The sequence below is a fragment of the Vipera ursinii genome (assembly GCF_947247035.1).
Source record: "Vipera ursinii genome assembly, chromosome: 11".
Lineage (NCBI taxonomy): Eukaryota > Metazoa > Chordata > Lepidosauria > Squamata > Viperidae > Vipera > Vipera ursinii.
Window position 1 is genome coordinate 14,545,218 of NC_139524.1, and position 25,036 is coordinate 14,570,253.

General features: G+C 44.2%; 1 protein-coding gene across 11 annotated transcripts in view; it reads right to left on the reverse strand.

The window, feature by feature from the left end:
• Nucleotides 1-23,635, reverse strand: part of SEMA6D (semaphorin 6D) — a 58,409-nt gene extending 34,774 nt beyond the window's left edge. For all 11 annotated transcript variants that reach the window (XM_083371548.1, XM_083371556.1, XM_083371551.1 and 8 more), the window contains exon 1: nt 23,447-23,635. The gene's annotated coding sequence lies outside the window, so the exon portion shown is untranslated. The remainder of the gene's footprint in view (nt 1-23,446) is intronic.
• Between the last annotated feature and the right edge of the window lie 1,401 nt (nt 23,636-25,036).

The window sequence follows — 25,036 nt, forward strand, 5'->3', positions numbered from 1 at the left end:
TAGCTAATGTCCCATTAAAGTGCAATTCCTAGAATTTGCTGATGGAAGATGATGCAAAATGAATCTGCAGAAAATATAATGACCACCTATAATCAATTAACTGTTCTTTGCCAACTGAAGCTGCAATGGAATTACTTTCAAATTTATATGCATTGGATTATACCTCAAGGCTACCACTTAAAACATATGTCTGGGGAAGCAGTACTTAAATGAAATTGCCAATACTTTGTGCGAAATATTTGATGTTATTTAAAAAAAAAGCAAGTAGTCTCTCTCTCTCTCTCTCTCTCTCTCTCTCTCTCTCTCCACACATACACACACACACAGACACAGACACAGACACACACACACATCTTCTTAAGTTACCACTCCATTCTTACACCCAGATCTACTAACTAGTCCAATGATCAGGAATATATTGCCTCTAAATGGTTCCTACGGACCCTCAAGTATAAATAATTGTTTAAAAACAATTAAAATAACAACATCGCTTCCCATGTACTATTTATGATTGATCACTTTTGTATATAGCACCCTCAAACAGAGTTCCATGCAAGGCCTTATGAGCTGTCAGAGGTCAAACTGCAGAAGCCTTGCAATATTTGGGAACTTCAATAAATTTCAGCCACTCAGATAGCTAGGCAAATTTAATAATAAATAAATTAAATGCAGGATGGCTGCCCATTCCAGAAGATTCTGGGCAGTTGTCTTTGTGCCAGCTGAGAAAAGTGAATGATGAAACGGATGATTGGAAGTTAGCTGAACCCATGTCTGTTAACAATAATTTCAACTGGAAGAAATGTGGTGCTCTTATTCAAAAGTAGCCCCCAGGTTACTGAGGGGCAAAGAGAATGGGACCCATCACAAAAACCACAACCTCCCATTTCTTGACCCCTTTCTATGGATTTAAAACATTTATACAGCCATCCATTTTATAACCAACTCCGGACGGCTTTTAATCTGCTAAAGACAAGCAGAGTTAGACAAGATCTGATCTCGTTGGAATTTGAGCACCCTATGGAAAAGGAAAAAAAAAAACAGACGTTGGAAAACTTTCCCTTGTCTCCGCTGTGCCAGATAAGAGCTGATTATGTTTGGAAAATCAGGAAGTGAGTCAAGGCTACTGTTCTAAGGTTGAGTTCATCCCAGTCTCTAATTGATTTCTGTGGCCGCTTGCTCCGGTGAAGTCATGATGGAATTAGCTTAGATAGGGGAGACAACTTGGCAATGAAAAGTGTGAGGGAGTTTTTAGGCATTAGAAGCTGACCTGAAAAAGATGCTTTCCTAACTGTTAATGATGCTTCTGCAGTTCAGGCCTACCGGTCCAGAACTGATGGGCTAGCCTCATTGCCAAGATTGATGAGCAAGAAACAATTCCTGGCACTTCTCCTCTGCTCATCCTGACAGCCTCCCATGATGCAGTGTCTAACATCAGACTGCTAATGAATAAAAGTAAACAAAGCAGAAATGACTAAACTCAGAGCGAGAAAAATGATCTTTACAGCCCAGTGCAAGGTAACAATATTTTGCAACTGCTCTCTCAAAAGTCTCAATCATCCAGGTCGTGCTTGTCCCAAAGATGCTTTTCAAAAGGCAACTGGACTTTCGTGGGTTTTTCTTTTCTTTGAAAAGGTTTCGCTTTCTCATCTAAGCAGCTTCTGAAGAATTCAAGAAGGGAAGAAGCTTTTTGGATGAGAAAGTGAAACTTTTTCGAGGAAATAAGCAAGCCCAGTTGCCTTTTGAAAAGCGCCTCCAAAAAAACAACAACAACAAGTTTTCAGACATGGAAGAACAGAACCTAGAACTTATGAGGTTCCATGGACACTTACTGTCACCCCTGTCTAAAGCGGACATGGATCCATCAGGAACATCTATGGTAGCCAATCCAATGTGTGGAATTTTCCTAGGCAAAATGTTGAAGGAACAGCATGTCCCTGGAAGGCTTAAAACTCCTAGATTTGTTGGGTTTTTTTCGGGAGGGGGAAGGTGGTTTGAGTTGTAAAAACTGCCAGCAAATCACAAATAATATTTGTCTCTGAGCTGCTGGCAGCCAAGAGCTGACCTTGAGAGCTACATCCAGCCTAACCCTCATTAAAGATAAAACCTGTTGCAAAAGTCAACATTTCACGAGAAGGTGAAAGCAGCGTTTGTTTCCTTCTGTATTAAATCTCTCGCGATCTCTTTTGCAGAACGCCCATCTTTGGCTTCTTCTCCATTCCAAGGGACCTAGAGCTGTCCCTCTAAAAAAAAAGGAGACACCATTTGCCCTATGCAAGATAAAGATTTTTAATTGGAGCCAGATTAGGCCTTGCAACATCTTTCCTGATGAAGCAAAAGAATCATTTGTGTGTGTGTGTGTCTAACATCTTTACTGAAGTATTTGGGCAGACAGAATGAAAACTCACGAAGCCACTAAGATGTTTTATCCACGTTATGCTTTCTTGGGTCTGTTCATTCATCCTTGAACTGGACATAAGTAGTTCAGGGGAAGTTGGGTACCAGAAAGCATACATCAGCACAAACACAGAGATTTTTGAGTGCATGGAGCAGAAAAAGAGTCCTTTCTCAGAACAATACAAGCCCTTTAGAACTTTGCATTTCCTGATGATACAAGTCCCCTAATGGTAGCCAATTATTCCAGGTATTTTCACAAATGCTGCTCATGAGCCAATGTGTATGTGGCCCCTGCGAGTCTCAGGATGCGTGCCATGAGTGGAAATGCAATTCTCCAAGGTGCAAGTGCAGTGACTTGGGAAGCTCTGTATCTAGACATGCTTTCATAGGTAAGAATTCCACACCCAAATATCATTGGTTTGTAAGAGAGGTAAAAGAATCCATCTCTGTTAGAACTGAACAGCTCTTCCTCAGCAGAGGGGGAGGAATACGAGACCACCTATCTCCTGTCTACAAGGCAGCCCTTGCAGCAATTCCAAGAAGATTCCACACCCATTTGCACTCTGATTCAGATGACCCTGAGGGCACAGATAAACCTCTAAGAGGCCTCAATGGGAAGAGTGCTAACAACCAGATTACTGCATATTCCCCCCCCCAAAAAAAAATCTGGCTCCTCATTTTACCAACCTCGGAAGGATGGAAGGCTGAGTCAATCTTGAGCCAGTCAGAATCGAACTCCTGGCAGTGGGCAGAGTCTGCCTGCAATATTACATTCTAACCACTGGGCCACCATAGAGGGGGGTTAGTAGTAAAAATAAAAAATAAAATAAAATAAAATAGTAGAGATAGATAGATAGATAGATAGATAGATAGATAGATAGATAGATACGATATAAAGAGATAGATAGCAATAGCACTTGGATTTATATACCGCTTCATAGTGCTTTACAGCCCTCTCTAAGTGATTTACAGAGTCAGCATCTTGCCCCCAACAATCTGGATCCTCATTTTACCGACTTCAGAAAGCTGAGTCAACTGAGAGCAGGTCAGGATCGAACTCCTGGTAGTGAAGAAAGTCAACTCTGAATAAGATGCTGAGAATAGTTAACTGTACCTTGTCTGGCTCTTCTTCCTTTCGTTGTTTCCTTCCTCTGTATAGAACCGTCTGTGCTCTATCCATATTTTATCCCCGTTTTGCAAAACCAGTTATTTTTGTTTAATGGCAAAAGATGGTTTTTATTACCACTGCAGTTGCCTTAGCCGAGAGAATCAAATGTGGGTTAACACAGAGCCTTTATTTGAAGAGACCAAGGAACGTAACTATTACAAATGTAGTGAAAATTCAAAAGAACAGATGCTTTCATCTCCCGAAATTTGCTGCATGGAGATAAGGAAATGAGACGATGAGTTCCAAACATGCTTAGCTCTGTGTCGTGGGGGTAATTCAACATTAAAAAGCAGTAGGTTTCAAGTCACAATCGCCTGATCATGATTGTTTCCAGGAAAAAGTGTCAGATCTTGACATTGGAACAAAGCAAAACACACACACACACACACACACACACACACACACACACACCAAACTTTGCAACAGTGAGGAAGAATTGGTGCTTGTTGTAAATAAAACATGGAAAATCAGCTATTTATCCACAGTGGCTTCTTTAGAACACTACTAGGTCAATCAGCAAGAAAAGCATCCGATACCATTAGTGGTGTGGCTGCTGTGATTACTGCCAATCAGAATTGGAGCACAGCGTGGTTTTCCTTGAGTTATGAAGACTAAATCTATAGAGCACCGCCCCCTCCTTTTGTCCTTGGTAGGTTGCTGGAAACAAAAAACCTTGGGTTGGCTTCAAGAAACTCTAACTCTTCTTCTCCCTCTCTTTGCTGTTCGCTGTGAGATGGAGACAATGAGCCCGCACAATTTCCATGTACAGAAGCCAACAAGGCTGGCAGGCTATTATTACTGCCACACTGACAATGAATCGGCTTCTTCCACTACACCTAAGAGAAGCGGGGTGGAAGGGGGGGATGTGAACCAACAAGACCAAGGTTAGAGAGGCCATTATTATGCATATTGCAACTGCCTATGGAGATTCTCGGTCATCCAGGTCCAGGTTGTCCCCAAAAGCTGCGGATGGCCCCTGACCTTCGGTCCTTCCACCGTGACCTGAAGACATGGATGTTCCAACCATCAGGCCTGGACCGACTATAGTTTTAAATTTGGTTTTATTGGGTTAATTGTTATGTATTTATTACATTTGTGGTTTAATTCTTTTTAAAATTTTGTATTTTATGTTTTTTTTTAACTTTTTATTGTTGTGAGCCACCCTGAGTCCTTAGGGAGAAGGGCAGCATATAAATTTAATAAATTCAGTTCAGTTCAATTCAATTCAAAATGCTTTTTTCAAAAGGCAAATGGACTTCTTTCTTTTTTTTTTTGAAGATGTTTCGCTTCTCATCCAAGAAGCTTGTTTGGTTTTGGCTGAATGGTGGAGAATGGAAGGATTTCAATTCCTTGCAGTCATCTGGTCATTAGCACTCTCTCTGAGAGTTATTAGGGCCCCTTGGAAGCTTATCTGTGTCCTCAGGGTCACCTGAATGAATCAGAGTCCAAATGAGCGTGGAGCTACTGGAAGGACTCTGTTGTAAACAGGAGAGAGGTGGTGTCGTATCCCTTCCCCTCCGTTGAGAGAGGGTGGTTCAGTTTTAACTTTTTTTTTTAATATTGCAACTGCCTTCCCAGGCCACCCACCAACAATCCAGTCTTTGACTGATGACCGCAATTGGGACAAAACTTCTTCTGCTAAGCAAGAAGGTGGTTAAGGGAGTCAGGGTCAATTTTACCACCTTTTTTTGCCATGAACTGTTAAGCAAATCACTGTAGTTGTTAAGTGAATCACAATGTCCTTGAGCAAATCCATCTTCCCCCATTGACTTGGCTTGTCGGAGGCCAGCTGGGAAGGTCACAATTGGTCATTCCAATTCTTGCAAGTTTTTGTTGAAGATAAGAGTCAGTAATCATCATTTGTGCTTCTTGTGTGGACTAATAGCAATCTTGGGGAGACCAGAAGGAATTCTCCTTTCTTCTCCTATCACCTCTCCAGAAAACTAGGGAGGGTGTCTTCTGAAGTGCTTCCCCTGCTCCTTCCCCTACTCCTTCTCCTTATTGACCGGTGTCTTTTACATGATGCTTGTCCAGCCTACCGTTCTTCCTCCTGTCTCCCAAGGCCTTTCCTGCAGACCACTACCACAGTTGGCCTATAGCTCTGTCCCCCAGCTAACATGCTAGTGGTACTCCCCTCCCAGCCTCAATGAAATTGGACATTCATTTGTCTATGGAGATTCTCAGTCACTTGGAAGAGAAGCAAACTGAAGAAGCTTCTTGGATGAGAAGCGAATTGAAGAACTGAAGAAGCTTCTTGGATGAGAAGTGAATTGAAGCTTCTTGGATGAGAAGCGAATTGAAGCTTCTTGGATGAGAAGTGAATTGAAGCTTCTTGGATGAGAAGCGAATTGAAGCTTCTTGGATGAGAAGCAAACTGAAGAGCTGAAGAAGCTTCTTGGAAGAGAAGCGAATTGAAAAACTGAAGAAGTTTCTTGGGTGAGAAGTGAACCATTTTCAAAGAAAAGACCCAAAAAAAGTCCAGTTGCCTTTTGGAAAAAGCACTTTTGAGATTGGACGTCTATTGCATTTTGCCCACTGGTAGGACAGAGCAAGTGCCCAACAGAATTAGAGAAGATGACTACAAAGTCACAAAGCTGAAAACTTTATATCTTTCTCTCTCTTTAGTCAGAAAGTTGGAAACTTGATATCTTTCTTCCTCCCATCTTTTTTTTTTAAACTGAGGTTGAATCAACATATTAGCACCAGTTGATCTCTACCATCCAGGGGCGCATTTTGCATATCAATGGACACGTTTAATTAGTTGGTGCTCAAATTATATAGAGCATAATTAGGACTCTCTTTTTTATTTATAAAATATCGACAACTCTAAAAGGGAGGGTGGGAAAAAAATATCAGTATGTGAAGAGCAAACAAGCAATCTGTTGCTTTAACAGCACAGTTCAGGTTTTCAGGAACAACAAAGGGTTGTGTGTTAACACCTCTTGATCTGTTTCGAAGTAACTGAATGCATTATTCCCTCCGCCTCCCCCAAGGCTTAACACAAAACTTTATTACTGAATATCACAGCTTTGATCTTAATTGGCTGCAGTTATTTGCAAGCTTTTAACTTTTCTGGGGGAATTCTGCTCTTCCCACCCACCCCCACCCCCTTCCCCTATAAGCTGACAGAAGGCTTATAAATGGTGAGGATGACTTTTAATGATCCAAGTGCTCCTAGTCTGATCAGATGCTTTGAGGGCAACTTCCATGTCATCCCCAAAAGAAGAAGGGGGTGGGGAATTACGTCCTTGCTAATGGAAGGTGAAAAGCAAACCACCACGCTGAACTTCCCTGAAAGCATTAATTTAATTGACTTAAAAGTAAAATTCGACGGCCTCGTTTCTCTCCCCTTCATCCTTTCCCCCCTCCACGCCTCCCCTCTGCTGGGATGAAGTGAGAATCAGCCGGCAGCTGAGAGCTGGCTTTTGTTTTCAACACCAGATTTCAACCCCTCCCCCCCAAAAAAACCCAACCTCTTTCCCAGTTGAGTTTCACGCCTGGGGAACAAAGGTTCCCTTGACAGTCTGCCAGCACCCGGCGCTTATTCTACACTTCTAGGACAAAGGGCAAGGTCCTATTGTTTGTCCCAGCTTGTGATTAACTCCTATGAAAGGTCTATATACTGTTAATTTAAAGTAGCTGCTTGATGGATCGCTATTTGCTCTGCCGACACCTTGTGAATGCCAGATGAAGGCGGAAGGTGTCTTGAGGGCTGGAAGATTGCTCCTTGCAGGGCACGGCTCCCTTCGGCCCTTCAAGGCGAGGTTCCTGAGAGCGTTCAGAGTTCTCCAGTGAAAGCGCTTGGCAAGCAAGGTCCATGTTTCAAGGCCTGCCTGTCCCATGGAGACCGAGCCGAAGCAGAGCAAGCACGCAGGGTTTGTAGCTCAGCTGGGAATGGCAAACTTTGCATCTGCGGATTCGACTCCTGCAACTCAGTTTCAGCGATAAGGGTAAGGGATGGAGGCCTCCACTAGAGCCCCCCCTCACCCCTCCCCCAGTTGTTATTATCCATTAGAAAAGATAAGGTGGAACTAGGGCAGTGGTGGCGAACCTTTGAGAGACCGAGTGCCCAAACTGCAACCCAAAACGCACTTATGTATCGCCGGGTGCCGGGTGGGCGTGGCTATGGTGGAAATGGCAGACTGGGTGGGTGTGGCCAACTTGATGCTCTGGCGGGTGGAGAAGTGGGCAGGAGGGCATCTTGCTCAGTGGGTGGGGAGGCTCCTGAGCCCCACAGCTCTTCCGAGGAGAGGGGGGTTAGGAGGGGCTGTGCTGGGATTGGGGCTCCTCATGCCTTCTGCTGCCCACCTGCTCTCTTCTGCTGAAGATGCCGCAGCTCCGCTTGCCTGGCAGGGTGGGGGCACGTTCGCTTTCCGTGCAGTGCCAGGACTGGGCTGGACTGGGCGCAGAGCCTCCTCGTGGCTTCTTCCCCCGTGGACATCGCGAGCGCCCACCCCACCTACTGCTCATTCTGCGGAAAGCTGCGCATGCGTGAAGAGGGCCCAGCAATGGCTCGCGTGCCAGCAGAGACAGCTCCATGTGCTGCCTGTGGCACGCGTGCCATACTTCACCACCATGGAACTAGGGTAAAGCAATTGCCTATATAGGAAGACTGATGGAGTCCTTGGTGCTCTCTGAAACTGCGGTGGTTCTTTTTTTGAAGATGTCTCATTACCCGAACTAGGTAACATTATCAGTGTTGGTAGGGAGTGGGGTTTTCAAACAACTCTGTTCCTTCACTTAACAACTGTGAGAAGAAAGGTCATGAAACGGGGCAAAACTCACTTAGCAACCATCTCACTTAGCAACAGAAAGGTTGGGCTCAATTGAGGTCGTAGGTTGAGGACTATGTGCATTGCATTGGCTGTTTTATTAAATTTGCATCTTGTACTTAAGTTTGGCAGGATGAATACCTAAATGCGGCAGGTTACTAAAGGTTTACTCACTCACCGGCTAGAGAAAGGAGGAACTGCTAGGCCCTGCATCCCTGGGCCATGTATCTTGCTTTTCAAAGTTTCTGGAGCTCAATGATTGCGTTCAAGGATGACTAACCATGAGTTGCGGTGTATTTCACAAATGGCTGGGTCCGCACAGCACGCACAAATTAAAACAAATGAAACTATCTTACAGCTTAGATAGAACGTGTGAATCCAGCTTTGATCAGCCAGCTGTTCCTTGGCTACCCAGCACAGATATTTAAAAATCTAACATTAGGAAAGCAACACCTTTAGACAGACTTGCACCCCATGCCAAGATGTCACCTATCAGAGCCCTGGTGGTGCAGTGGTTAAAATGCAGCACTGCAGGCTAACTCTGCCCACAGCTTGGAGTTTGATCCTGATGGGGCTCAAGGCTGATTTCGCCTTCCACCCTTCCGAGGTCGGTAAAATGAGGATCGAGATTGTTGGGGGCAATATACAAATAATGCTGACATTGTAAGATACTCAGAGAGTGCTGTAAAGCATTATGAGGTGGTATATAAGCCTAAACGCTATTGTTATCATTTCAGATCTGGTCATTGGGAACTAGAAATCTTTTTTATTCAAATTTTGCCCCTTTTTTTGCCCCATTGTCTCATGAGGCGAGATAAGCAAGATTGATTTCTGGTGACCCAATGAACAATAAGAGCCCAAGCAATATATATATATTTGGACCTGTCTTTTCCTGACATCCCAAATAGGCTGCAACAATAAACAAGGATAGCTCTCGCTCTGCAAAAATTGCACATCCTTACCTTCTGCAGAGTTATTTATTAAATTTATATGCCACCCATCTTGGGGCTCAGGGTGCAACTCTGAGCAGAAATGCTGTGACAGTTGTAAGTGCAAAGATGCTCTAAGTTTAGCTGTTCCTGGAAGTAAATACCGGACAGAGAACACAACAAATTGTGGATGGCCATTTCCTAGCGGTTCTGTTCATAAGGAAGAGCCAATTGGCATGAGGCAAACCATCTCTGTCTGCTACAAATGCATCCTTTTATATTTCTTGGAAGTCTTCTTACCAGTTGGACTGCCAGACAAACCAGCTTTCTTTCCATCCTGCATTTATTCTCATCCAGACCCTGTCTGGATTTAGAAGTCATTATGATTTTTGCTTCTGATTAAATGTTCCATTGCTTTGTTTTGGATGTGTTCCAAAGATCTCTCCCCATCAACCCACTGATCTCTACTGCAATCTCCCGGAAAACATCGTGCTGCTACATCATCAAAACAAGTCCTGTGATGCAGCCAGGCACTATTTTAATGAGAATAAATGGTAATAAACAAAAGCAGATACCAAGAATAAGCATTTTGTCCTGTAATGAATGCACTGATCCAGCTAGGCGAGGTTAGGAGGCGCACTGGGTGATCAGAGGCTGCAATTAACATTGTCGGAGAGGGTGAAGATTGTAACGATGCAAACTACAATAGCTAAAGGCAGGGCATATGTTTTGGTGGAACCCAATATTGTCTGGTTTTTGCTTAAAACATGGACTTGGATTCTCTGCTTTTTAAAATAATATATTAAATCTATTTCGGGATTTATGCTATTGTTTTAGAGACGCTTCCAGTCTCAAAATTATAGGAAGCAAGGTCTTCCAACTTGGGATTATTGTTGTCATCATGAAGTCTGAGACATGAAAAAAAATAATAATCAGGGCCATAAACCAGGCTGGCCTGTAGGATGGCTAAACTTGAAGGGAGCTGATATCTATTTGCAGTGGTGTCAAACTTTTGTGGACAGAACAAAAGTTCTATTCTGGAAAGCAATCCAATTTATAACCCAATATTTTCTATGAGTCAACCAAGGAAAAGTTTAATCAAATGTCTGACTCTGAGGCTGTCAGGTTTTTTTTATAGGCTTTGTCAGTAGGCAGATCCATTTAAAAAAAACAACTGCACAACCAGATGTGCGACACTTACGTTGGGTCCTTCGTGCCCTCTGAGCTTAGTTGTTTTCTTGCAAGCATTTTTCATGCAAGTGCACTGATAATGTTACCTAGCTGGGTAATAAAATGTCTGCAGGAAAACTACTAACCTCAGAAAGTACCAAGGACCCCGCCGTTCAAACCACAGCCACAAACATTCTCATACATCCATGTTATGTAGGCCAAATTTAACAACAAAAGCAGAATAAGCAAGTTTTCAACTGATTTCTCAACAATCACAAGAACTACGCATAAAACAATCCTTGGTAAGAAAATGACTGTTTTTCAAGTGTAACTAAATCCAGAGATTAATGGGACATAAAATGGATCCCTAGGACCACTAATATAAGATCCGGAGCTTCTTGATGTTACATGAGATTTAATTGCCACCACACGTCCGTGAAATCCTAAGTCTTAAATCATCCCAAACAGCCAAAAGCTTTCACTCTGACCAGGGCAGGAAATCCTGTTATTCAGCAAAATGTGTAATACGATCAGCTTCTTCTCCTAATATCCAAAAAGAACATATGGTTAAAAATATCTGTAAAGCATCTCCCATTATGAGATCATATGATTTAGGTTTTTGTTCTAACTATCCAGCAAAATGTGCTAAAATGGACAGGATTGCTTTGAGACTACAGCAGGGACAATGGTAAATATTTACAGTTTTAGAGGTACATTACAAAGACTTCTGTTTGCAATGAAAAACTAGCACCTCCAAGAGAAACATGCTGGCCAGCCCTGTGTCCTAGACACTCATTTCCTACTTATAAAAATATCACTCGTTGGCTTGTTTTGAAATAAACAAGACACTGTTAAGTCTGCACTGCTACCCACTTGCAATCTGGAGTTGCTTCATCCATTTTCTTGTAGGTATATATCCGTCTGCTGTCAAAAATGACAAAATTATATCTAAGTAGACCAATTTTTTTCCTTTTTTTAAAAAAAAAATCGCAGGCTGATGATTTTTCTACAACTCTGGAAAGAAAAGGTAACAAGAATGGAACTATCTGGTTTCACCGACCAGCTGAACTTCACTGTTTCTCTCCCTTCCTAGTTCTTGGTCTGTTCTGTAGACTGTTGACACACTATGCACACACGTACACTCTTCCACCTACCACAGGGTAGGTGGCAAACTAGCAAAGAGCGTCTACCTCTGCAACCGGTGCCAACAGCAGTGTTTGGGCAGCTGAGAAGTAAACCTGGACAAGTCTGCTGATTTTTTTTCTTTCTTTCTACGCTTTGGAGTGAATGTGTTTTGCGGAACAATACCAAGCTTGTTCTTTCCAGGGCTGCAGTATGTCTAAGAGGTTATTATTTCAGTTGCGTACAAATGGGAAGGCAGGTCCTGCCAATTATACCTCTGCCTCGTTGGCTTTAACTCCGGTGAGTGGAGAGGAAGGTGGAAACCTCAAAAGGGTTACAAAGCAGCAAAGTGTTTTCATGTCAAGATCCCTTCCAAAAAATTCACACTGGCTCAGAATGTAGGGTTGTCACCCCATCATGCTCTGGTACTTCTAAACCCTGCCTAGCCCCCACACCACTGCTGGGTTTCCACCCCATCAAGCATTGTATTTCCACTGCTATACAGCTCAAGCTGGCAGGAAATTACAAGTGAGGGCAGTGATGCCATGTTCACCTCTCCGACTACATAGTCCTTTTTGTGTTAATTCTCCTAAGTCTGAATGGAGAAGGCTAACTCATTTCTCATATAGGGAAGTTCGTTTGTTGCCCAGTTCTCTGGACTTCTGCTGCAAGTCCTGTTATGATGATAAACAAGGATTCCTTGAAACGAAGATGCATGAGGATAATACAAGCTATTCAGCCATGTCATGTAAAGTGGGTGCATCCATGGGGGGTGGGGTGGAGAGAGAAGACAGAGGGAAAAGTAAATCAAGAGGCAACCATAATCATGCATTTTTCTTTTGAGGGTATTATGCCATCTTCCGCCCATCAGCATTTTTTCTTAGGATTGCAATAAATATATTCCTCTGAATTTGTGCTGTGTCAGTTCATGATTCCATCCCTCTGTTTTGCTTTCCCCTCCAAGTTCTCATTTTCTTCTGATCTCCACACTTGAAATTTCCAGGGACTGGAAATGTTTATTGTTCTTTAACATCTCTACTACATTTTTGCTACCAGCCCTGGGATCTCAGAAAGAACAATCTAAAAATAAATACTGAGTTGAGCCAAGGGAAATTAAATATACCGAACTTTTGGGAATGTCACTGGTGATTGACATAAAACATGGATCATAAAATATGGCCTAGATAAGGTGGGACCCCATTCCTACTCAGCCAATGATTTCATTGGTTTCAGCTTAGTGTATTGAGTACATTCAACTACAATGGCTTGTGAAGCATAATTTATGACTTAGCCCCATGCCTTATACATTGCTTATTGAATTTACTCTTTAGAAGTGAGAAGATTTGGTTTTCTACAAGCTTTCTCTAGACTCAGGATGGTGGAAAGGGTTCACCAGGGGTCTGCCAAGTGTTACAGCATAAAAAGAGATTTTTTTAAAATCACGATAACCCATGGGCAAGACTTTCAAGAAGCATTATCTGGGGGCAGGGGGTGGCTTCCCAGGAAGAGCTGAAAGCTGTTCTTATTTACATACTAACAGATACTAAAAATGATCAGGGCAGTGTCTTGGGATTGGCTTCAGGAAAGAAGACTTGAATGGAGGGACTTACATTTAACTGCCCACTCCAAAGTCTGCTTCATGTATTTAGTTATTCATTTTGTAAAAACGACTGCCCAGATTGTATGACTCTGAACAATTCATCCTTGCAGACTGGTTGGTATCTTAGTGCTTGGTCTGGTCTTGTTGCTTTGACTTTAATCCAAATAGTGATGGATCTGGATTACGTTTTTCTAAATAATAATAATAAGTTGACCTTCGGTTATGAAGCACCGTTAACTAAAACAGGTTCTGCACTTACAAGAAGAGATAATATATATTCTAGTAACCAAGGGGAAAAAAAGAAAAAAAAAAAGTCCTAGGCTAAATTGCACTGTGACAAATACTTAAATCAAAGCAATTTAATTTAGATGGGTTAGAAATATTTTGGCAGGGGACGAAAGTCAACAGTTTGGTTGGGCTGCTAATTTCCCACTGCTGGTGTCATTAATAATACGCAATCATTTTAGTTGGCAGCTGGCTGAGATGGTCACAAATGGCGATCACGTGATGCTGGGAAACTGTGACTGTTGTAAATCCATGGCAGTTGCATCACATAACCACGGGGATGCTCTGATGGTTGTAAGTCATTTGTAAGTCACTTTTTTCAGTGCTGTTGGAACTGTGAACAGTCCTAAAAGAATGATTAAATCAAGGGCCATATTTTCTGTAGAAATATCACCTTAAATAGTGCGACTTCAAATAATGTGATTATTTCATGGGATTCATGAACCACACAACTTGGGATCTACCTGCTCATGAATTTGACAATCTTACACTGCCAAATTCAATATGTGCGTTAGACAGAGGAGAACAGGACTTTCAATGAATTATAACCTGTATAAGAACTTTACATAAAAGAGAGAGAGAGACAGAGAGACTGTTATAAAACTGAGGTCTAATGGCTTATCCTAGCTCTTTGCCAATTTCCAATCAAGTTAACAGCCCAATGACAACTTCATGACTTGGTTGTGAGCCAATTAAATCAGGATTAAGATTCATTTCCTGCCTTGTTTAACTCTATTCCCCAACATTTCCCTGCCAACCGTCTTCCCTTTACTGAACTCTAGTTCTGAGTCCTCTGGAGAGATGAATTCCTAGACATCAAAAAGCACCTGGCCTACAGTGGTTGAGGAAATTAAAGTTGAGTAACATTGCTGGAACCACCTCACAGTTGAGGAGAAGGGTTATATTTGGAACTCTTATCAACACAGAGCATTCTTTGTCTACTGTAGCAATCTGATACTTTATCCGGTTTCTCCAAATCATTTAATCCAATAGTCCCACTTCCAGTAGCAATTTAGAAGCATTAGTCTAAAAACAAAGGCATTAAGAAGAATATAATCCCACACAGAGGTTAACTCATCTGATATCAGTGGAGGACAGGTCTACCAATCCTTACAGATGGCAGTGTGATGCCTCCAGAATGCAAGGCTTCAAATACCAGTTGCTAGGTGACCCAGGTAAGAGTTTATGCCCTTTGTTTTGCTCGGCTTCTAGGCCTCTTAGTTGAGCATAATGCTGCAGGCTAACTGGCTGCTCGCTCCAGGAGTTTGATCTTGATGGGGCTCAAGGTTGACTCAGCCTTCCATCCTTCCAAGGTTGGTAAAATAAGGACGCAGATTGTTGGGGTGGGGGAAAATGTTGACTTTGTAAACTGCTTAGAGAGGGCAGTAAAGCACCGTGAAGAGGTATATAAGCCTGTGTGCTATTGCTATCATAATCATTCTCCAGGAAACCCAACTGGCCTAGACAAGGTTTTCACTTGATTCAGCAAAATTTTCCTTATTTTAAATGTATACAGGAAAAAAAAAATATTTTCAACTTGGTCTCTTCTAGTGTATGGATTTCAGAGCGACTTCCACCATCACAGAAGAGAGTTTTTGTAGCTGAGGGTTGAACTATGGGTTCCTTGGTGCTCTGGGAGCTTGGTGGTTTTCTTGCAGATGTTTCGCTACCCAACTAGGTAGTAACACATCCTTGCTAGCAATCAAAACTCAGCTGTGCAGAGATTAATGTCAGGATTAATACTAGATCAGCAATCAAGAAGTAAACAATATCTCAGTCAAGGAACTATTAACTCAAGACAAACAAGCTAACAGTAAACAACAGCCTAATCAAGGAAGCACCTAAATAAAACACTCCCAGCAGTATTGGCAAGATACAGTCAGGCTAGTTAGTATGGAAAAAGAGAGCAAAATCCACTCTCTTCTAGCCCTGATGATGTTTTCTAGCTGGGTAATGAAACATCTGCAAGAAAACAACCAAACTCAGGGAGCACCAAGGACCCCAGAAGTCCACCGTCATCCCAGGATGAAGTTAACAGGGTTTGTGTTCCAATACGTCTGGACAGCATCAGATGGAGGAAGGCTGAAATTAATATATCCAAGCCTAATTTCCAATTGAGGAAGGAGAATTTTTTCCCCTTGAAAATTAATAATAATAATAATAATAATAATAATAATAATAATAATAATAATAACCAATGACAAGTGTCACAAATCAATAAGTGTACTCCCATCGGAGAGCTTGGCAGTGCCCAATGTCCCAGCAGCTATTGGTAACCTCGCTTCTATTCCTCCGCAGGTGTGCCTGCTAAGCTGTGTTGGAGCAAGTGACTAAACCCACTGAACACAAAAGAAACATCCCGTTCTGGATGTTAACTTCAGTCATCAGAGACAGACAATGCTGCCAGTGGCATAGAAGGGGAGTGGGCGGAGAAAGGGTTGCTGCCAGCTCCATTGTTCACCGCTGAATAGTTTCTCCAAAGGGTTATTGAGCCAATAGCTTGGTGTGGCCAAAGACAAGATGATGGATTAACAACACATACAGCATCCAAGATAAAAGAATGGTGGAAGTTCACTTTGGGGTTGTTAAAATGCTAATCTGGTTTAGTTAACAAAAAGCTTACTGCAAAGCTGAAAAGTTGGGGAAATACACTTCATACCCGGATGTGATGCAGATCAGAATGTTTGTTCTCATCTTGCCTTGGTGGTAAATTATCGTTAGTTGCAACGTTGGGAAGTCATCTTGACAGTCTATTGTTAGAGGCAAAACTAGCCTTTAAATTTCAAAGCAATCCTCCCCCTCCCCCCTCCCAACCATATGCCCACATTCCAAATGTTGAGATTAATATGCAACAATCTGGTGGCTCTACATATTTTCCTGGAAGTTTTGAAAAGAAGGGTGAAAACTTTATTTGCTGTAAAAAGTCCATCCAAAGTCCTCCAGATTCCATCCTTTTGGTCGCATGGGAAATGGGACCTCCAGAAGTGGAAGCATCTTTGCTTCCCAGTCTTTAAGGAATTCATCTTTGAAAACAACAACAACAACAGCAGCAATAACCACAACAAACTCCCAGGCTTTGTCAACAACTGTTTGGAATGACCGTTAAGGCATGACCAGGCTAAGGAAATAGACATTCCTATCCCAATGTACAGAGAGATGGGCTGAAAAACAGATAAGGTTTATAATGTGATTTTTCCACTCACTTTTGTTTCCGTGGGACGTGGGAACAAACATCTCAACATATTTTCTTTTTAGCCTGAAGTTGGCATTACTCACCAAGCAGAGTAACAACTTCATAAAACAGCTGAGATGGATTTTAGGCAACTGGAGCAGCTTATGGGAAGCAAAGAAACAGATCAACTGTCCTCTCAGCAGTTTGGACAGAATCAACAATTGGGATGATTTAATTTGGACGCCAGATTTTAAAGACCAAAAAAATTAACAAAGACTTCACCATAATAAATGCTCTCCTGTCCACAAACTCCACAACTGCTTCTGGGGAATTTTCTTAATTTCTACAACTGGGAAAAGTCATGTTGACATTCTAGGCTAGAATTAACAGATATATGTAATGAGCAGATATCTAATCACTTTGTTTCTTAATGGAGCAAAACTAGTAATTAAGAAGCCTTCCTTCTTTTCTGAGTCTTTGCAATTGCAGATCAAAGCCATAATGGTGATAATACATTTTATTTACAAACAAACAAACAAACAAAAACAAAATCTAGCCATGCATAAAGCTCTCAGAATTTCCACAATGAATCCATGCTCAACTGGCAATTGTTCCTTACTGGATATTGAAAGGAATAGAGCAATGTATCTACTTCTTATCCTGTCATTTTAAAAACTAAATATCTAGCAGTCTAGGGCAGGGGTCGGCAACCTCGGCTCTTTTATGACTCGTGGACTTCAACTCCCAGAATTCCTGAGCCAGCTATGCTGGCTCAGGAATTCTGGGAGTTGGAGTCCACGAGTCATAAAAGAGCCGAGGTTGCCGACCCCTGGTCTAGGGGAAGGAAAATAGTTAAGAAATTTGGCTTTCATGGATTTGACACAAAACTTTATTTCTGTCTCCTGATACATTAGATTTTGGATTTTTGCAACACAATTAACCAACAACAGGGCTAAGAAGAGGGGAAAAAAACCACCTGTTCAACAATAGACAAGATTTGCTTACGCAAGAACTGGATTCATAGATGTTCTAAAAGATGGGGTGCTTCAGAATGGTTTCATAAATAAACCACAAGCGGTTATGACCCAGAAACCCTGGCTTCTAAATCGTCATCACTAAGTGCACACAAAGCTAAAACCAAAGAAGTTGCACTATGGCTTAACACAATGAATGGAATGGAATGGAGTGGAGTGGAGTAGAGTAGAGTAGAGTAGAATACTTTATTGTCACTTTAAATGTACATCAATCAGCATACATTAAAATGAAATATTGTTGCATTCAGTTCTCAAAAAAAACCATTATGCATATACCCATATACACACACATACATGATACAGAGAAACATCACAGTCTGGTTAAAATGTATACATATACATGGTGAAAAAAACCCCAATCTTGAGAATTTACAAGACAGATGACATAAGGCACAAAGCTGTTACAGAATCCAGTAGTTCTGCTATAAATACTTCAAAACCTCCTCCAAGAGGGGAGCAACAGAAACAGACCGTGAAGTGGACGTGTGGGGTCTCTAACAATAGCTGAAGAATATCAAGATATAGCTAATCATGAACCTTAACTCAGTTGAGCTTTGCAATGCCCATTATTATCACCCAAGATCTGATAAATTCATACAGTACAGGTCTGATGATGGACATCCCTTGTTATGGGAGGGTGTCCCTTCACAGCATCCGTGTCTCTCTCAGTTGCCATTGTTGGAAACTAAAGGCTTCCATAGTGAAAGTTCCAACCTGGGTTTCATCTGTTGCTAAGTGAGACAGTTGTTAAGTGAATTTTGCCCCATTTTATGACCATCCTTGCCAGAGTTGTTTGCAGTTGTTAAGTTAGTAATATGGTTGTAAAATGAATCTGGCTTCTCCCATTGACTTTGCTTGTCAAAGAGTCGCAAAACAGGATCACCTGAACCCGGGGTCAGCACTGCAACGTCACCAATACATGTTAGTTGCCAAGCGTGCAAATTCTGATCACGTCAACATGGGGGAATGCTGAAATAGTTGTAAGCATGGTTTTACATATCTTAAACGGCGGCGAGGATGGGGTATGCTCAATTTTGGAAGGCAAATCATACCCCGCCGGATGAAGCTATAATTAGGAGAATACTTGATTGTGCAGAAGCAGACACATTGACCAAGAAGTTGAAGGGTAAAGAAGAGACACCAGCATTTCTATCATGGAAAAAATGGTATATTTGGATGGATAAAAGATTAAAGAAATGAGGGTGGCTTGGAGGTTGGTCAAAAATGAAGTGATATAGCTTTTGTTAATGGATAAGCTTTGGAGTTGGATAGTTATAAGAGATTTAGTGAGTGGAATATACCGTAATTGTCAGTTTAGAAGTAGATATAATTTGATTTTTTTGAAATGGTTTCCAATTTTTTGATTTCTTCGTTTTCTGTATATTGTAAATGTGTTTTTTTTTTGTCTTTGTTGGTGTATGGTGTGTTTTTAACACGGAATGTAAATAAAGACTTATTTTTTAAAAAAATAGTCATAAATCACCTTTTAAAGTGCTGTTGTAATTTAAAACAGTCACTAAATGAAAGGTTGTAAGTTGAGGACCACCTGCGCATTCATGTACAGGTTGACACCGAAGAGTATAGTAGACATTGAAGATCAGAAAGGAAGGCTGCTCCCATCTCCGGAACAATACGGTAGCCACAACAAAACAACTGACCTGAAATAACTCAGTTATGGATTTTTTTGCACTGTCAGTACTGGTACTTAACTCCAATATCCTGGCTGAAAATGCTTAATGCATATCTTTTGCACCCAGTTCTAAGTGCTGTATTTGGGCTTGAGGCCTATCCTCTTGCAAACAAAACCATGCCTCCAATCAAGATCACTCAGGCTGACTTGTAGGAACTGTGACAACAACATGACATTTTTTTAAAAAAAAATATATGTGCAAAGATTGAATTTATTTAAAATTGATTTAAAAGATTTGCACTGTTGTGTGACTCACAACAATAAACAGAACAGAACAGGCTTTATTTGGCCAAGTGTGATTAGAGACAAGTGCAGAAGCTCTTAATGTACATGCAAAGCATCAGAGTAATAGCACTACGAATAAAAGCCATACCCGCCTCCCCAAATATTGGACTATTGGCCCCCTCCCCACTTTGTCTGCACACTTTGGCCCCCTTTCATCACGGTATGATGCCTCTTTTTTTTACATAAAAATGTGAAAGTATTAACAAATACATCAGCTTTCAAAGTCGATAGATAGGACAGGGGTCTTCACACTTGGTCCTTTGATCACTTGTGGACTTCAACTCCTAGAGCCAGCTGGCTGAGGAATTCTGGGAGTTGAAATCCACAAGTGATAAAAGGGCCACGTTTCAAGACCCCTGTGGTAGGAGAACTGTGTGCTAAGCTTTGACATCAGCAATCACAGGAGAACTTGCTGCTTGGAATGACAGCTGAGAACCAACAGCCAAATAAGAGCTAAAAAGCTTGAATGGCTGACAAGCTGAATGTCCATGGTCCTCTCATGACTCAATAGGAAGGGGAAAATGCATTCTGGGAGGTAGCTATTGGAACGGAAACAGTCCGGAGCATTGCCTGTTTGTCTGGCAGAGACACTTCCATCACACAAAGTATGCTGAGGAGGTGATGTGACATTGACATGAAGTGTACAGATGAGCTTGGGTAGGAAGGCAATGATGGCAACCAAAGTTGCCCATTAAATTAATTTAATTTATTTTAATTCTATTTCTATTTTAACTTTTATATTGTTTTTTAAACTTTGCCCTGTAAACCGCCCTGAGTCCTTCGGGAATAGGGCGGTATATAAAACTAATTAAATAAATAAATAAATAATAAATTAAAGCATGAAGGTGTTTAAAACAAATTTCCCAGCTTTCCCTTTCAGCTTTCTTGCCTTGAAATTTTTCCAAGTGAATTTCTACCGCTCCGCTTTCCGTTAGGCATTCGGTGATGTAGTTAAAGTTTATGACAGACAAGAGGGTGAGGGGAAAAATAGCCAACCTCTGTAAATTTCTATTTATTGGAGGCAGAATAAATGTTTGCACAGGACCTGCCAAGCTGCATATAAAACACCTCTCACTCAGTACATTAAACATGGTTATCATTTACTGGATTTTCTGCAGAACGAAAAAAACACTAGTTCTCTTTCAAAACAGAGGTAATGCAACAGCTATGAAGGGGCACCCTTCCATTATTGTGTGTATACAATAACGTCTGAGAGAGACCTTGTTCGAACATGTTTTCAAAACTAAGCTATTTTTTAAAATCATCCTATAGGTTTGGAAACAATCCCGCACCTCAGCAAGAAAGCAGCGAGCATCATCGGTCGCTTTGATAACCTGCACGCAGCTGTATGGAAATACTGCAGAATTATTATTGCAATAAAAAGCAACATTCTCAAACAATAAGCTCCTCTGAATATAGCCCGCCTTATGTTTTGATCAGCAAAGGGTTTTAACAAAACTTCTGAAAAAGTTTGCAAAGCCTGGCTTTGGCTGTTTTTTTTTTTTAAAAAGGAGTGCCAAATAACATTTATATAACGAGCCCCAAGGATTACTTTGGAAATGGTAACATCAGCTTGAGCAACTTTTAGGATAGATTTGATGGGGAGCTAAATTGGCAACAGCAATAGTTACTCTCCAGAAATGTTAATCTTCAAAGCCCAGCATTTATCCATGGATTGTAGCCAGCGAGTTGTTTTTACTGCTGATGTACACAGAAATAAAAATAAATACATCTCCCTTTATGCCTTGTTCTGAATTAGGTTCTGCCTCTGCCGCCACCCCTCCATAAATCTGATACAATGTCGGAGCGCACCACAACTGCACAAGGCTGACATTTCATTTCATGCACGTCCAACAGAAATTACACAGCAGCAAAGGCAGTGGGTTATCTACTATTGCACACAACCGGAGGGAGGGGAAATAGTGACTCGCTAGTTTTAAAGGGAAGGCTGTTGCTGGGACTAACTGAACCCAACTCAGCCCACCCACCCCCAACCTTGCAACTTACCCCCAAATTACTAAAACGAGAGTCCCCCAGAATCTCCGAAGCGCACTGCGTCACATATCCTCTCCGTTTTGCTTTTTACGGAAGGTCGAAGTTCAAAACCGTTTGGAAAGAAACTGAAGGAGGCGAATTACTAGGGGCTCCCAGGATTTATCCTGCAAGAATTGGGGGTGCCCATCCAACTGTCTCAGGGCGGCCAAGGGGGACCTATAGAGCAATTCTGTAAAGGGAAGAGAAGGGATTCCGTCTGTCTATAATTGATGGAAAGGTTGACGGACAGCTCCTTCTACCTCCCAATTCCGGGCTGCCTCTTAATCAGCATCCAGCAAGGGAAGCTATTTAATCTTTCAGAGTTTACTTAGCGCTTGGCAGGGTGGGTGAAGTGGGACAGGAGACCCACCTATGCAAATGAGGATCAAGTGTCATCCCGGTTGGGGAGGGAGGGACTTACGGCCCGCTCACACCCCTTTTCATGCCCCAGGCTTTGAGGTAGGGAGCCAGCCTCTCTCCATCTCTGGGACCTGTGGATAATTAGGCCTCCCTTCCCTAGTGACCTATGGGCAACAGCTCTGTCCGCTGGGTTGGCTCCCCCTCTTCCTTGGAGGGGAGGGGAGTGGGTGGGAAGGATGTCACTTCTGTTTTGGTTGAGCCCTATGAAACGTTCCAGCTGCCAAGAGGGAGGGGAGACCCCAGGGACCCCAGGGGAGAGAGAGAGAGAGAGAGAGAGAGAGAGAGAGAGAGAGAGAGAGAGAGAGAGAGAGAGAGAGAGAGAGAGAGAGAGAGAGAGAGAGAGAGAGAGAGGGGCTGTCTTCTGTAAATGAATGGGTTGGTTTGCAGGAAGGGACACCCAGAGATCATCAGCCCAACCAAAGAGCTACTCACTTAACTCCTAACCCGTTTCCTCTCTCTCTCTCTCACACACACACACACCCGCCCTACCCTCCCAAATGTCAAGCAATAACATTCAATGTTAGCCCATAGGTCGGAAACGTGACCCCAAAGACATCAAACACACCTGCTGGATAATCCATGCAGATTTTCCAGAAACGAATAAGGGAGGGTGGGGGAGGGAGGAGAAGGAGGAAATGACAGGGGTCTCATACAACGCCACCCCCGCCCAAGGAAAGGACCCCGGAGGAACCGAGTTAGGGGACGGGAGGGGGGGCGTCTTCCTGGGGATCGCAGGCGGAGAATCCCGCCAACTCGGCTCCCTGCTATCCGGAGTCCCGATTCTGCACGTCAACAACCCTCGCACCATCCCCGCAGGTTGCTCGCTCGAGCAAAGCGCCGGAGCCGAAGTTGTAGCGGCGAAGCTGCCCGAGCCGGAGCGAGGCTCGCGGGGAGGAAGAGGCTCACCCTCTCGGTTCGTTCCCACGGCGCGGCCAGGCCGACCAGTCCCTTGAAGACCCCCGGAGGGGCCAAATCTCCAGTCAAGCGCCCGGCTCACCCCGTCCCTCTGCGGCGGCTGCTACCAGCCCCGAAGCCCCGCTCCCTTCCTCTGGCTTCCCGCCTCCGCGGCCCGTTGGCCCGCTTCCTCCTCTTCCTCCTCTGCGCCGCACCGGGCGCCCACTTTCACCTCCCCCTTCCAATTCCCGCAAAGCCCCCCGACTCGTCCCCGGACCACAACACAGCTCTCCAGCAAGACCCCCCCCCTCCCGGCCTCTCCTCCTCCTCCTCCTCCTCCTCCTCCTGCGGCCTCTTGAAATCCCCCCACCCCCCCATTTCCCTGTCTCTCTGACACCCCCCCCCCGCGGCACGATCTTCTTGCTAACCACCACCACCACCACCACCCCCGCCGCCGCTTCTGACGTGTAAACCTACCGGCTTCGAATCCAAAGCGGGTTGTTTCCTCCTCTCTTGCCCGCCGCTCCTTCCCCTCCGTTCGGCTTCTTCATTTCCCGGCTCCGGCAGCCCGGAGCGCCCCGACCCAGCCTCCGTTCCCATTTGCCAAGGCAAACAGAAGCGCGGCAGCAGAAGTCGGGCTGCCCCCCTCGCCAGCCCGAAGGGAAGAAGGAGGGAGGGAGGGAGGGAGGGAGGGAAGGGGGCAAAGTGGGGCGGAGCGGGAGCCTGCCTCCCTCCCTTGCAACTTTTCAACGCGGGGGGGGCGAGGGGAGGAGGAGAGGCGCTTGCCAGTCCGAGTGCCAAGGCAGTTATTCTTCCTCCTCCTCCTCCTCTCCTCCTCCTCCTCCTCCTCTTCTTCTTCTTCTCCTCCTCTTCTCCTCCTCCTCCTCCTCCTCCTCCTCCAAACCCTACCCCCCTTCCAGCACTGATGATGATGATACCTAGTTGGGTCATGAAACGTCAGCAAGAAAAGCACCCAGCTTCAAGAGCACCAAAGACCCCACAATCCTCCTCCTCCTCCTCTCGCCAGGTCGTCGCCAGCAACTAGCCCGATCCCGGCGGCCCGGCGCCCCGCTTCCCGCCTTGCCTGGCGCGCCCCTCGGCTTACTTTAGGGACGGAGGGCGGCGGGTGGAAGGCAAAGCCAGGGCAGGCGATGCGGAGTCCGGGTAGAGGCGCCGAGCTCTGGGCCCTGGGTCCTTCCCCCCTCCGCGCCCAGCTCCGCTTTTATCCCCCCCCCCACCCCAGGAGGCCGAATGTCCACCCAAGACCCCGGCAAAGCGGCCCATCCGAAGAAGCCCGCCCACCCCTCCCGGCGGGGCCGCTTCTCTTGCCGACCCTCTGGGGGCTCCTGCGGGCCGCAGGGCGCCTCCTTTCCCGCCCGGAGCGGCGCAAGCCAGAGGATTTGGCTTGCTCGTCCCCGCTGGAGGCGGCTTTTGGCGGCCTCTGGGCTGCTTTCCCACTCCCGCTTTCCCACTCCCGCTCCAGCTCCGAGCCGCTCCGTTCCCTGGCAAGACAGTGGACCGAATTGGGAAAAGGGGGGGGGGCACCGGAGGACAGCTCCGGCTTCCCTCCCCTCGGTTGGATTAGCCGAGCCTTTTGGCAGACTCCCGGGGAGAAGCAATGGCTGGCGACGGCCCGGGAGCCCCGCACGGCCCAGGGAAGTTCCCCAAGTTGGAGGGCCAATCCATCCATCCATCCTTCCTTCCTTCCTTCCTTCCTTCCTTCCTTCCTTCCTTCCTTCCTTCCTTCCTTCCTTCCCCCTTTCATTTATTTCCCCGTCCTCCTTCCATTGTCCGCCTCTGGCCCCGGACAGCTCCTTTCTCTCCCTCCTCGGCCCCAATTGAAGTTGCCAACAGAAGCCAGATAAGTCGAGCAAGACTTCAATCGGATAGCAGAGAGAGGCACACAACCAGCCTCCCTTCTCTCTCTCTCTTCTCTCTCTCTCTCTCTTCTCTCTTCTCTCTCTCTCTCTCTCTCTGAATGAAAGAGAAGGGAGAAGGGAGAAGGAAGGAGGAGGAGAAGAGGAGGAAGAAAGAAGAAAGAAAGAAAAGGAACAGAGGAGGAGGAGG